Source organism: Puma concolor, chromosome E1 (genome assembly GCF_028749965.1).
Source record: "Puma concolor isolate L17-30 chromosome E1, mPumCon1.1.hap2, whole genome shotgun sequence".
Taxonomy (NCBI): Eukaryota; Metazoa; Chordata; class Mammalia; order Carnivora; family Felidae; genus Puma; species Puma concolor.
In genome coordinates, this window is record NC_141680.1 from 51,058,897 (window position 1) to 51,071,731 (window position 12,835).

The window sequence follows — 12,835 nt, forward strand, 5'->3', positions numbered from 1 at the left end:
TCTGTGTTGATAGCACAGAGCCTTCTTGGGATACTTTCTCTCCCTCTCTCTCTGTCCCTCCCCTGCTCACATGCCTGCTCTCTCGCTCTCAAAATAAATAAAGTTAAAAAATAACTCTTTAAAAAAAACAGAGAAGCCATTAAATACTTTGCTAAAATGGAGGCACACACTATAGCTAAAGCATTTCCTCTTATCTACTAACCTAATAAGTATGTCAGAAACAGACTCAGTCTTAATTTGTTGTAACCTATTGGAAGAGAACATATGTTGATTTTTTTTTAATTTTTTTTTTAACGTTTATTTATTTTTGAGACAGAGAGAGAGACAGAGCATGAACAGGGGAGGGGCAGAGAGAGAGAGGGAGACACAGAATCTGAAACAGGCTGCAGGCTCTGAGCGGTCAGCACAGAGCCCGACGCGGGGCTCGAACTCACGGACCACGAGATCATGACCTGAGCCGAAGTTGGACGCTTAACCGACCGAGCCACCCAGGCGCCCCTGATTTTTAATCATTGTACCTTCATCCAACTGCACATAAGCCATCTTGTCTAATAGCCCATAGCATTGGGCTGTGGATTTATGTCAAACTTACTGATCCTTGGTTTTCACAATCTATGGCTTTTCCTCCCATGTCTTTAGAAATCTCTCTTGTTTATCATTTTTAAAAGTTAATTTTTTCTCCCACTATAAAGCGATACAAAAATGTATGTAATTTCATTACATAAAATTTCGAAATGGAGAAAACAAGAAAAAAAAAGATCTCCCCCTACCTGAAATACTCTTAACATTTTGGTGCCTTGACTTCTAGCATTTTTCTGTATATATTCTTTACAATATCACAGTGTTGTACATATATATATTTAAATAAAATATTTATGTTATTGGATTGTCTTCTTTACCATCCTATATCGTAAAGATAAATGACAGTGTTGTTTAGGTCCCAATTACAAGTTCTTTTTCTGGGTGTATAGCCCCAAATGAATTTTTAAAAATGATTTTGTTTTTAAGTAATCTCTACACCCAATGTGGGGCTTGAACTCACAACCCCAAGATCAAGAATTGCATGCTGTAGTGACTGAGGCAGCCCGGTGCCCCCTCTGAAATGCATTTTGGACAGCTAGTTGCTTATATTGTTTTCTAGTTGAGCTTCAAGCCCATCTTCATGATGCCTACTTTAACTTCGTTGGTTGAGTGAAATTTTCTTTGCTCACAAGGGAGACTAAAAATTAAATAATTGAGCGCTCTCTTTGTCTAGTGTTAATATTGCCATATATTTGGAACCTTCATGCATTGGAAATTTGGAGCATAAATAGGCTAACCTTTCTGGAAGGCAACTACGTAATGTGTATCAAGATGCTTAAAAATGTTTTGCTTTTTGGAGTGCCTGGGTGGCTCAGTCGGTTAAGTGTCTGACTCTTTCTTGGTTTCAGCTCAGGTCATGGTCTTGGGGTTTGTGAATTCGAGCCCTGCATCGGGCTTGTGCTGACAGCACAGAACCTTCTTGGGATTCTCTCTTTCCCTCTCTCTCTCTCTGCCCCTCCCCTGCTCCCACTGTCTCTGTCTCTCTCAAAATAAATAAATAAACCTAAAAGGAGTGTTTTGCTTTTTGTTCAAGTCCTTCCACATCTAGAAATAAGATCCTAAAGAAATAATGTGTCCAAATGTTTTGTGAAAGGATCCTAACAGTGGCGTTGGTCACAATGGTGAAATGTCCAAAATTCGGGAGATAATTAAACTATAGTTGATGAAAGATTGTATAGTCGCTTTAAAAAAGTAGGCCGTGAGGGGCGCCTGGGTGGCTCAGTCAGTTAAGCATCTGACTTCACTTCAGGTCATGATCTCATGGTTCGTGGGTTCGAGTCCCGCATTGGGCTCTGTGCTGACAGCTCAGAGCCTGGAGCCTGCTTCAGATTCTGTCTCCCTCTCTCTCTGCCCCTCCCTTGTTCGCACTCTGTCTCTCAAAAGTAAATAAACATTAAAAAAATAATAATAAATTCAATAAAAATAAAATAAAATAAAATAAAAGACCGTGAATATACATAACAATCTGAGAAAGAGCTTATGATATGAAAATAAAACACAAAATTATATGTTCAGTAGGATCCTGGTTTTGATTTTGGTATATAAAAATGCTGCAGGCATGGGGCGCCTGGGCGGCTCAGTCAGTTGAGCATCCAACTTTGGCTCAGGTAATGTCTTATGGTTTGTGGGTTCGAGCCCCGGGTCGGGCTCTGTGCTGATAGTTCAGACCTGGAGCCCACTTCAGATTCTGGGTCTCTTCTCTCTCTCTGCCCCTCCCCTACACACGCTCTCTTTCTCTCTCTCAAAAATAAATAAACATTAAACAAAATATTTTTAAATGCTGCAGGGGGCCTGGCTGGCTCAGTTGGTAGAGCACGGGACTCTTGATCTCAGGGATGTGAGTTCAAGCCCCACTTTGGATATGGAGCCAACGTAATAATTTTTTTTTTTTTTAAATGCTGCAAGGACATAACTCTACCTGGTAAGATCATATGATTTTTATTTGTTTCAAGTCTTTGTGTTCCAGATTGATTAGACTGATATAACATGCTTTTATAGTGAGAAGAAAAAAAATATAATTCTCTGTATGAGCCGCCTTCTTTGTGAAGTAGAATAGCACCCCCCTGCTCTTCCTGTTCCGTCCCCCACCTTTGTTGTCCTTTGTAGCTCTCATGATCTTTATCTCAACCTAGATTTCCTTTAGTCAGCTGAGCTCCTGACATTTTGCAGACTTGGTTTAAGCTGCATTTGAATTCATTTCTTGTAATATTTCCCTCCTTCTGTCCTTTTTTTGGGGGGAGGGGAATTAAAAAAATTATTAGCAGTCTTTTCTTTCTATATCGGAGCTCATCAGAGAACATCTTGAAAAGTCAAATTCGTGTCTCTGGCTACCTCCTCATTTTCTTCTATATCGGATCATCAGTGAACACATTTTCAACATTTTATTCTCAGGCCCTCATCTGTTAAGCCTCATCTGTTCCCTTCTCGAATCTCTAGTAATGAGATCATACAGATCTTTTCTTTCTATTTCTTACAGTATGTTTTTTTTTTTTTAAACAGTGCATGGCACCTATGGGAAAGATCCTAGTGTTCTCTTCTTTGTGTTTCAAAGTGTCACAGGCTTTTTGTCCCAAATGTGCCCTAACTCTGGACTTCACATGAAGCAGGGAAAGGGAGGGAGTTGGGACCTGGCACCTGACCCTCCTGCCCAGGAGTAAAGGGGGCCAAGGAGAGTGAGCTAGCTGAGAAGGTGGTTCCAGAAGAATTGGCTGGAGTTTCTGGTGACCATTAGATGTTACCTGGGGGACATGATGACTCTGCTGGATTTTCTGGGGAGCATCTGTGCAATTTTCTATACAAAGATGAGTTCTATACAAAGGGGAGTCCTATGCTTGTGCTGCCCATGGGGACAGAGGCCAGGTAAGCAAGCAGTGCCCAGGAATGCTCAATTAACACGCGAGGATCACATCCCTACTTTTGTGTTTGTAGATTTCCACATAGGAAATCTTATATTTTCCCCAAATGTGGAAATAGATTTTCTGTCTTAGCTACTGATCAGATGTTTAAAAATCAGCAAAAACGAAACAAAACAAAAGCCTGACGTATTAAAAAAAGAAGGAAGAGTGTAAAATACCCACATTCCATCACCGACAGGTAACTTGGACATTTTGCAGTAGTAAAATGGTGATATGGAATGTAGCTCTCTTTTTTCTTTTGTTTTTTTGTTTTTGTTTTTGTGTGTGTGTGTGTGTGTTTTCTAGTAATGAGCACCAATCCACTGATCCTTTTGGAAATCTATTGTGGTTTTGTGTGAGAATTTCCAGTACCTTGGCTTAAGACATCCCAGTCGTTGTGATATTAGTAAGAATGTTCATGAGAACAACATTTTCTCAAGTGCTCAGTGTAAGCCAGCCATTTTTTAAGTACCCTGGCATGCATGCTAATTCAATCCTGACAGTCAGACTTTGAAGTAGGTTTTCTTTTCATACCCATTTTAGAGATAAAAACTTGACTATGGGATATTACTTGCCAAAAATGCCACAGCTAATAAAGAGACAGGACCCAAACGTACGGGCATCATGATTAACCAGAACACCACGTTCCCTCCATTGTGGTGAGCCTGTCCTCCTTCCCCGATGGAGTCATCCTCCGAAGAACCACACCCTGTGCTCCTTTTTTCTTTTGGGTTCGTATTCTCCTCCATAGACTCTATATCACAGTTGTAGCTGGGCACTTGTCTCCCACCCCAGTTTAAAACCTGGACATCTGGTTTAGTGACTCTGCCCAGCCCAAACTCCCTCCTATTCCGACTACGGTCCTTCGTCGTTTGCTTGGAGTTGGCATCTCAGCTCATTATTTGGGGATCAAGTCCTTTCTTCCAATGCGTGTTTCAGAAGCACAGCAATGTTCCAAACCGTTGTGGCTGGCGGTGCACATGGCTAATTTCATATGGCTCACTTCATAAAAATGTCTCCCGATCCCTGACGGCATAGACCGCAAGGTTGCTTTGGAAAGTCAGGATGGAAGATGAGTTCTGTTTGAGATGTACTAAGGATTTTCTTTCTTTTTTTTTTTTCCCCAATCCCATACTACTCTCTTACCCCTATTTGCCTTCTCCACTGCTGTCAATACCCTTTCTGAAATACAAGCCTGACCATGGTCCTCCTTTCACTGCCTTCAGGATGAGTTCAAACTCCTACGCATGGAATAAAAGATCGTCTGTCCTCTAGATCCTACCCTCCCTCCAGCCTCGTCTCCCACTATTCCACACCTGAACTATTCTGCCCCAGCAGCACTCAACTGTTTGCAGCTATTGGGAATACAGCATGCTGTTTTGTGCCTCCTTGCCTCGGCAGCTACTTGGAATATTCTATCCTTGCCATCGTATTCCCACCCCATGTCACTCCCTTTGAACCACTAAGTTCTGTGAAACATAAGCCAAATGAAATATCCTCTGTGAAGTTTCTGCGGTTGCTTTGAAGAAGAATAACTTTAACTTTCTTCTATTACTTTATTTATAGCACCGTATCTCAATCCTAGTAAGCCTGGGACTCCTTATAGGCAACAATCAAGTCTTACGTGTTTTCTGAAATTCTAATATCAACCACAAAATACAGCTTAGTAAGGGCCTAGTAAGTGCTTGGTAAAAAATGAATGAATTCACGGAACCCAGAGTTAATCCAGAAGAGGTCTAGAAGTTGCATAATATGGAAAGTATAGACAGCAGTCTCACTTTGGCAAGAGGTAGAATCCTATCAGGTGTACTTAAGTAAATATTGATACTCTAAATCAGAGGGTCTTAACTCTCACTGCAATTATAATTGCCTGAGCACTTAAAAAATTTACCAATGCCTAGACCCTGCTCCTAGAAATTCTGTTCAATCTTTCTCTTTCTTGCTTTCTTGCTTTCTTCCAATAGTCTGGGACATTATAATGTGCAGCCAAGGTTAAAAACAGCAGTTCTGGATAAAGATTGAAGTTGTAGTATATAAAGACAATAGCCTTCAAGGTAAAAGCTATTTCCATGTAGGGAATCTTAGAATTCACACAAAGATGTTTCAGTGCTGACCGAGGCTGACTACATATTTCTAGAAGTATAGAATCCTGCCCATTAAGCCCTGTGACATGTTCCTTTATCACCTTTGCAATTATGTTCATCATTCCTGATAGATTCTGTTATCATAGGAGCAAAGGGACTTGCATCTTTCCACTGGGAGTTTGTTGGTGGGTGTCGGCTAGACTCCCACTCCAGAAAGAGACAATATTGAGAGGTTTTTTGGAAAATCTAAACTGTTGCTAAATGTTGAATGTTTTGGTCAAAGTCTCTGCTTGTGAAGTAAATAAGAACACTTTTGAACGTATGATGCAATGTGATTTTAAGAATACAGAACCTTGGACTCTGAGTCTAGGTCTCTATAATGTAATTTACAAAGCAGAATAGGGAAGGATATATAAACCCATGAAGAGTTTCAAGTACAAGTTCCTATCTTTCTTGTAAAACAGATGTTTTCAAGTATTCTTCAACTTAAGTGTCTCTGTGTCTGTGTATTCCTGTTCATGGTTAATAAAACAATACACTAAGTGCAACATTAAATCCAAGGGTTGGCTAATTAGTGGGGAGTATAAACCCCAACAATACAAAACAACCACTTGATTTGCCAAAATTCCTTGTTTTTTTTCCTTTCCTTTCTTTTTTTATTAAAACAAATTTTTTTTATGTTTATTTATTTTTGAAAGAGAGAGAGAAGAGAGAGTATGAGCAGGGGAGGGGACAAGAGAGAGACACACACAGAATCCAAAGCAGGCTTCAGGCTCTGAGCTGTCAGCACAGGGTCCGACGTGGGGCTTGAACTCACGAGCCATGAGATCATGACCTGAGCAAAAGTTGGGCACTTAACCAACTGAGCCACCCAGGCACCCCTCTTTTTTTTTAAAAAAGATTTTTAATGTTTATTTTTATTTTTGAGAGAGAGAGAGAATGCAAGTGAGGGAGGGGCAGAGAAGGAGGGGGACAGAGGATCCTAAGCAGGCTCTGTTCTGACAGCAGAGAGCCCCATGTGGGGCTTGAACTCACGAACCATGAGATCATGACCTGAGCCAAAGTCGAACGCTCAACTGACTGAGCCACCCAGCTGCCCCATCCTTGGGTTTTTGCCTTAACGGTTTTTCCATTCGCTCTGCCAAACTAAACTTCAGTGGTAAGTTTCAACGTGTCCTTAAAATGTCACTTAACCTCGATTATCAGCCAGCTTCCTGGTTGTTGTTGCAAGTTAGTTAGTGTGAGTTGAGCTATGTGCAGGAGAAGGTAGACCAGACTACAGGCCGACCCCATGGTGCCGAAGGGACGCAGGACAACAACTCACAGACAGAAGATAAAGGATCGCATTTCCTCTTAAGGCTCATCGCGAAGGCTGTTCATTAGACCTGTGTGTGTTTTTGGAAGAGTTCTGGGAACATCTTGTAATTCTCAGACACGTTCAAGTGGCTGTGCACTCAGGACTAACAGTAATTCTAATGTATTCATTGTGCACATCGTCATCTGTTGTCTTTGTATTTAATTGTACACACAAGGGAAAATTTTACTCGCCAAAAAACAAAAAAGACCCTCCATCAAACCCCAAACCCACGTGACTCCCCTCATAACCTGTCAGACTAAGTTGGATTTAGTTGTCTCTTCATTGGCTTGTTACTATAATTTTTGCATCCTTTCCCGAAGTCTAGTAGTTGGCAAATGAGAGCTGGATGTCAATGGTTCAAAAATAATGTGTAGACATACTATGCGTATCTACTTATAGCCACTTCTCTTTGTATACATACACACACACTCACACATATACATATATACACTTAAAATTGAAAAACATTCTGTCCATTACCTTGTTTTTTTTTTCCCTGAGTTTACATATTTATTCTGAGAGAGAGCGCAAGTGGGGGAGGGACAGAGAGAGAATCCCAAGTAGGCTCCTTGCTGCCAGCTCAGAGCCTGATGCAGGGCTTAAACTCATGAACCGCGAGATCATGACCCGAGGCGAAATCAAGATTCAGCCACTTAACCGAATGAGCCACTCAGGCACCCCTCCACTACATTGATTTTAATGGGGTGATGCAAAAAGGTTGAGGCCTCATACAGTTTGGTTTAAGAACAACATCTTATTGGGGCACCTGGATGGCTCAGTCGGTTGAGCGTCCGACTTCGGCTCAGGTCACCATCTCACGGTCTGCAAGTTTGAGCCCCGTGTTGGGCTCTGTGCTGACAGTGCTCTGGATTCTGTGTCTCCCACTCTCTCTGCCCCTCCCCTGCTCATTCTCTCTGTCTCTCTCAAAAATCAATTAAAACTTAAAAGAAAATTAAAAAAACAACCCTACCACCCTGAAGGAAACCATGAAAAAGGCACGTATTCCTTTCTTTTCTTTTTTTTAGTTATATGTTTAATAATTTTCAAATTTCAAGTAGACAGAAAATTTCCAAGAATAGAACAAAAGCCTCCAAATACTCTGTACCCCAAGACCCCATTCAGCCTTCACCAAACATCCTCTCAGTCTCTTGCAGCACCAGCTTCACACATCTCCCTAGGCTCCCTCCGTCTTTCTTGCCTTTCATGGCCTTTGCCTCTTTGAAGATTACAGGGCAGTCATTCTGCATAATGTCCTTCAACTTGAGTATGTGCAATATTTTCTCATGACACAACCCAGGTCATTATGGTTTTGGCAAGAATATTGTAGAAGAGATACTCTGTTCTTTCCATCGCCATCTTCTCCGGGGGGCACGCTACGTCAACGAATGTGCCCACCATTAATGGTGGTATAATTCTGATTATTTGATTAAGATAGTGTCTGCTGAGTTCCTTCACTATAAATTCCTTTTCCCTCTCTTTGTAATAAATACGTATTTTAAGTGGAGACACTTTTAAGGCTATACGAGCATCTCATTTCTAATCCCACTAATACCCTTGAGGTTCAACGTCCACTGATATCTCTTGCCAGCGTTAAATATTTCTGTGATGATTTCCAAATTGCAATTTTCAGATTCCAGTATTCCTACCATAGTAATTAATTGGCATTCTACCATAAAGAAGAACTTTCTTATCTTCCCATATCCTTGTTAATATGTTCATTACTATCAACATGGACTCATTGATTCCTGTTTTAGTCAATAGATTATAACTTATTACTATCATTACTTATTTTGAACCTCAAATTGTCTCCTCTTTGACTATTGAGAACCTCTTCAAATGACTTCTGGGTCTTTTTAACATGTCCCTCTCATTCTCTGAGCATTATCTGAGTTTCTCTTCATCACATGATGTTCCAGATTTGTCTAACACTTTCCAGTCCTGGAATCGGCCAATTTTCCAAGGAGCCTTCGTACCCTTTCACAGATAGTTCTGTTAGAAACCAAGATCTAGGCACTAGGTATGGTCACTGCTACTGAGTATCTTGTCATTCCCAGGCTACCTTAGTGGAAAGAGGTGGGAATTATATGTATGTACAGGTATACATGCATATATACACACGGACGCACCTTTACATCTAAAATTGCGGTCTCTGTTTCTGTCTCTGCAAAACTTGTACTGATATCTCCACTTTCAGTCCAACACTACAGGGTTTGTTTTAGTTTTCTTCTTTCCCCATTGCTACTTCTCCTTACCAGCAAAAATCTTGACTCCTTAGTATATTTGCCTGCTTGCTCAATCCCTTGTATGTAGCCACTCCTGTGACAACACTGGGCTGTTATTGTCACGGGGGTCAATGTGACTGCCCCACTGGGTCTGCCCCATGACTTTTGGACAGAACTGGGAAGGAAGGACAAAGGAAGGGAGGGAGGGAGAAAAGGAGGGAGGCAGGGAGGAAGGAAGGAAGGAAGGAAGGAAGGAAGGAAGGAAGGAAGGAAGAAAAGTGGGCACTCTTTTTAAATTGAGATATAACTAAGTTACAGAGAGGGAAGGAGGCAAACTCTAAGAGACTCTTAAATACTGAGAACAAACTAAGGGTTGATGGAAGGTAGGAGACAGGGGAAAGTGGGTGATGGGCATCGAGGAGGGCACCTGTTGGGATGAGCCCTGGGTGTTGTATGGAAACCTATTTGACAATAAATTATATTTAACATAAAAAAATAAGTAAAAAAGAAATAAAAAATAAATGGAGGTATAATTAACATATAATAAAATGCACAGATCTTAAATGTTTAATTGGATGAGTTTTTAAACTTATTTCATAAATTATTTTTTTCTTTTTTTTTTTAATGTTTATTTTTGAGACAATGTGAGAGACAGAATGCAAGCAGCGGAGGGGCAGACAGAGGGAGACACAGAACCCGAAGCAGGCTCCAGGCTCCGAGCTGTCAGCACAGAGCCCGACGCGGGGCTCGAACTCATGGACCGTGAGATCATGACCTGAGCCAAAGTCAGACACTCAACCAACTGAGCCACCCAGGCGCCCCCATAAATTATTTTTTAACTGGAAGTATAGCTGACACACAATGTTAGATTAGTTGCAAGTATACAGCCTGATAACTGTATACGTTATGCTCTGCTCTCTACAACTCTCTACAGCTGCCACCTGTCACCATACAGCGCTCTGACAATACCATTGACTATGTCCCCCATGCTGTCCCTTTCATCCCCGTGTCTTATTCATCCCATGACTGGAAGCCCGTACCTCCCACTCCCCTTCACCCAATTTGTCCCCCCCCCACCTTATTTGCCTCTGGCAGCCATCAATTTGTTCTCTGTATTTATGGGTCTGTTTCCACTTTTTGTCTATTTGTTTTGTTCATTTGTTGAAACATTTTTTATTTATTTTTGAGAGGCAGAGAGAGAGCACAAGCGGTGGAGGGGCAGAGAGAGAGGGAGACGCAGAATCCGAAGCAGGCTCCAGGCTCTGAGCTGTCAGCACAGAGCCGGATGTGCGGCTCGAACTCCTGAACTGCGAGATCATGACCTGAGCCAAAATCGGATGCTTAACCGACTAAGCCACCCAGGCGCCCATGTTCATTTTTATTTTTTGAGAGAGAGAGAGAGACTTTCTTTTTGAGAGAGAGGGCACAAGTGAGCAAGGGGCAGAGAGAGAGAGAGAGAGAGAGAGAGAAGTAGGGTTTGTGCTCACGAACTGTGAGATCATGACCTGAGCCAAAGTCAGATACTTAACCGACTGAGCCACCCAGGCACCCTATGTTTGTTCATTTGTTTTAATTAAACGAACCTTGGGGCACCTGGGTGGCTCAGTCGGTAAAGTGTCCGACTTTGGCTCAGGTCATGATCTCACAGTTCGTGGGTTCGAGCCCCGCATCAGGCTCTGTGCTGACAGCTCAGAGCCTGGAGCCTGCTTTGGATTCTGTGTCTCCCTCTCTCTCTGCCCCTCCCCCGCTCATACTCTGTCTCTATCTCTCAAAAATAAATAAACATTAAAAAGGTGAGTCTTGATAATTGTATGTACCCTAGTAGCACTCAGCCGAAAGAAAATAAAGAACATTCCTTCCCCTCCAGAAAGTCCCCTCCGGTGAGGGTGCACATCCATCAGCAAATACCATTAAAAACCCTTCTTGTGCCACTGCTCCTCTCAATGTCTATCACCCTAGCTGCGTCTGTTGCCAAAAATGCTTTCTTCTCAGTTTCACACTTTTTAAATTTTCTCCCTGAGGCCCAGCCCATTTGGTTTCTCTCTCTCTCTCTTTCTCCATTTTCCTCAGGTAGAACAATTTGACCCTGCCTTCTTCAGTTTCTCTCTTCTCCACCCATTGAGGGAATTCTCCACAACAAAGTAGCGATGTGAATGATCTAGAAAACAGGAATCCTTCCCCTTCTAAGGACTCTGTGTGTGTGTGTGTGCGCGCGTGTGTGTGTGCGCGCGCGCGCATGCGCACGCGCCTGCTCGAATATTCATGGGAAGATTTTGATTTAATAACAAAGAGGAAGGACCACCATTATTTTATATTCGTGGCCCCTATACTTTTCCTCTTGTCATGGAACACAGTGTTCGTTAGAAGCATAGTTTAAGAATCACCGCCTGACAAGAATATTTCTCAAACTGATGTGTGTCGAGCAACTTTAGACCTGTGGATATAAACAAAGACCATCCAAATGAGAACCAGCAAAGGTGATTTACTCAGAGCTTGCCGTAACAAGGGAGTCCGCCATCATCATTTGTGTTCGCCAGGGACTCAAAGTCGGGGAAGTGGTCCAACTTGATAGCGTACAAAAAGGGCAAATTTCAAGTATTGCCTGATGGGAGGTTGTGAGTATGACAAGGACAACGGGCGTGGACTGACTAGAAGCTGGGCATCCTTTGTGATTGATTAAAGAACATATTTGACTTTCTCCAGTTTGTCCTAAGTTGGGCCAATTGCTATGGAGGTTGTCGTTTGGCTTCCTGGATTGGTTGCTACGGAAATTATGGGTCAGAGTTCTAGTTTTTTTTTTTAATATATATATTTATTTTTTTTCGAGAGAGAGGGAGAGAGCAGGTGAGAGGCAGAGGGAAGGGGAGAGAGAGAATCCAAAGCAGGCTCCGAGCTGTCAGCGCAGAGCCCAGTGTGGGGTTGAACCCACAAACCATGAGGTCACAACCTGAGCCGAAGTCAGAGGCGCAATCTACTGAGCCACCCAGGTGCCCCAGAGTTCCATTTTTATATATCATCTGGCCATTGTCCACTTGTCTATTCAGTCCCTTAAAGCAAAGGATGCATGAGAGAACTAAGAAATCATGGCTGGTCCTCTCTGAACTCTCCAAGCAATGGCCATTTTCTCCTCCTACTCACCTTCTTTTCTTCTCTGATTCCCAACTTGTAACTTCACGTCAACTTTCCAATCCCTAAACCAGATCTAGAAATCTGCCTGGACAGAGTTGAGAAGTATTGAGAATGACGCATGGTGTTGATTTGATGTGAGGAGTTTGAGGAGTTAAGGATCGCTTTAAGGTTGCACCTGGAGCTCCCAGGACGCTCTTGTTACTAACTAGGTAAAACAGGAATCCGGGAGAAATCATCACTTTGTGTGTGTGTGTGTGTGTGTGTGTGTGTGAGAGAGAGAGAGAGAGCAAAGATGCTGAACTAGGTTTTTTAGGCGTTATATAGTTCTAGATGCCTCCATGAGGATGTTCCTAAGAATCACACATCTGGAAACTGAAATATCATTTTAGAGGTGTGGAGACCAAAACCAGAGATGGTCCTACGTTTCTATGTCAAGGTTGTCGGGGAAGCAGGTGTTCCAGTCTTCTGGTGCGCCACCCAAGTGCACAAAACGAAGGATGGACGATGAGAAGGTTGGATTAGAGGCTGGACCATCTGGGAATCACCAGGATTCTATCGGAGGCAATA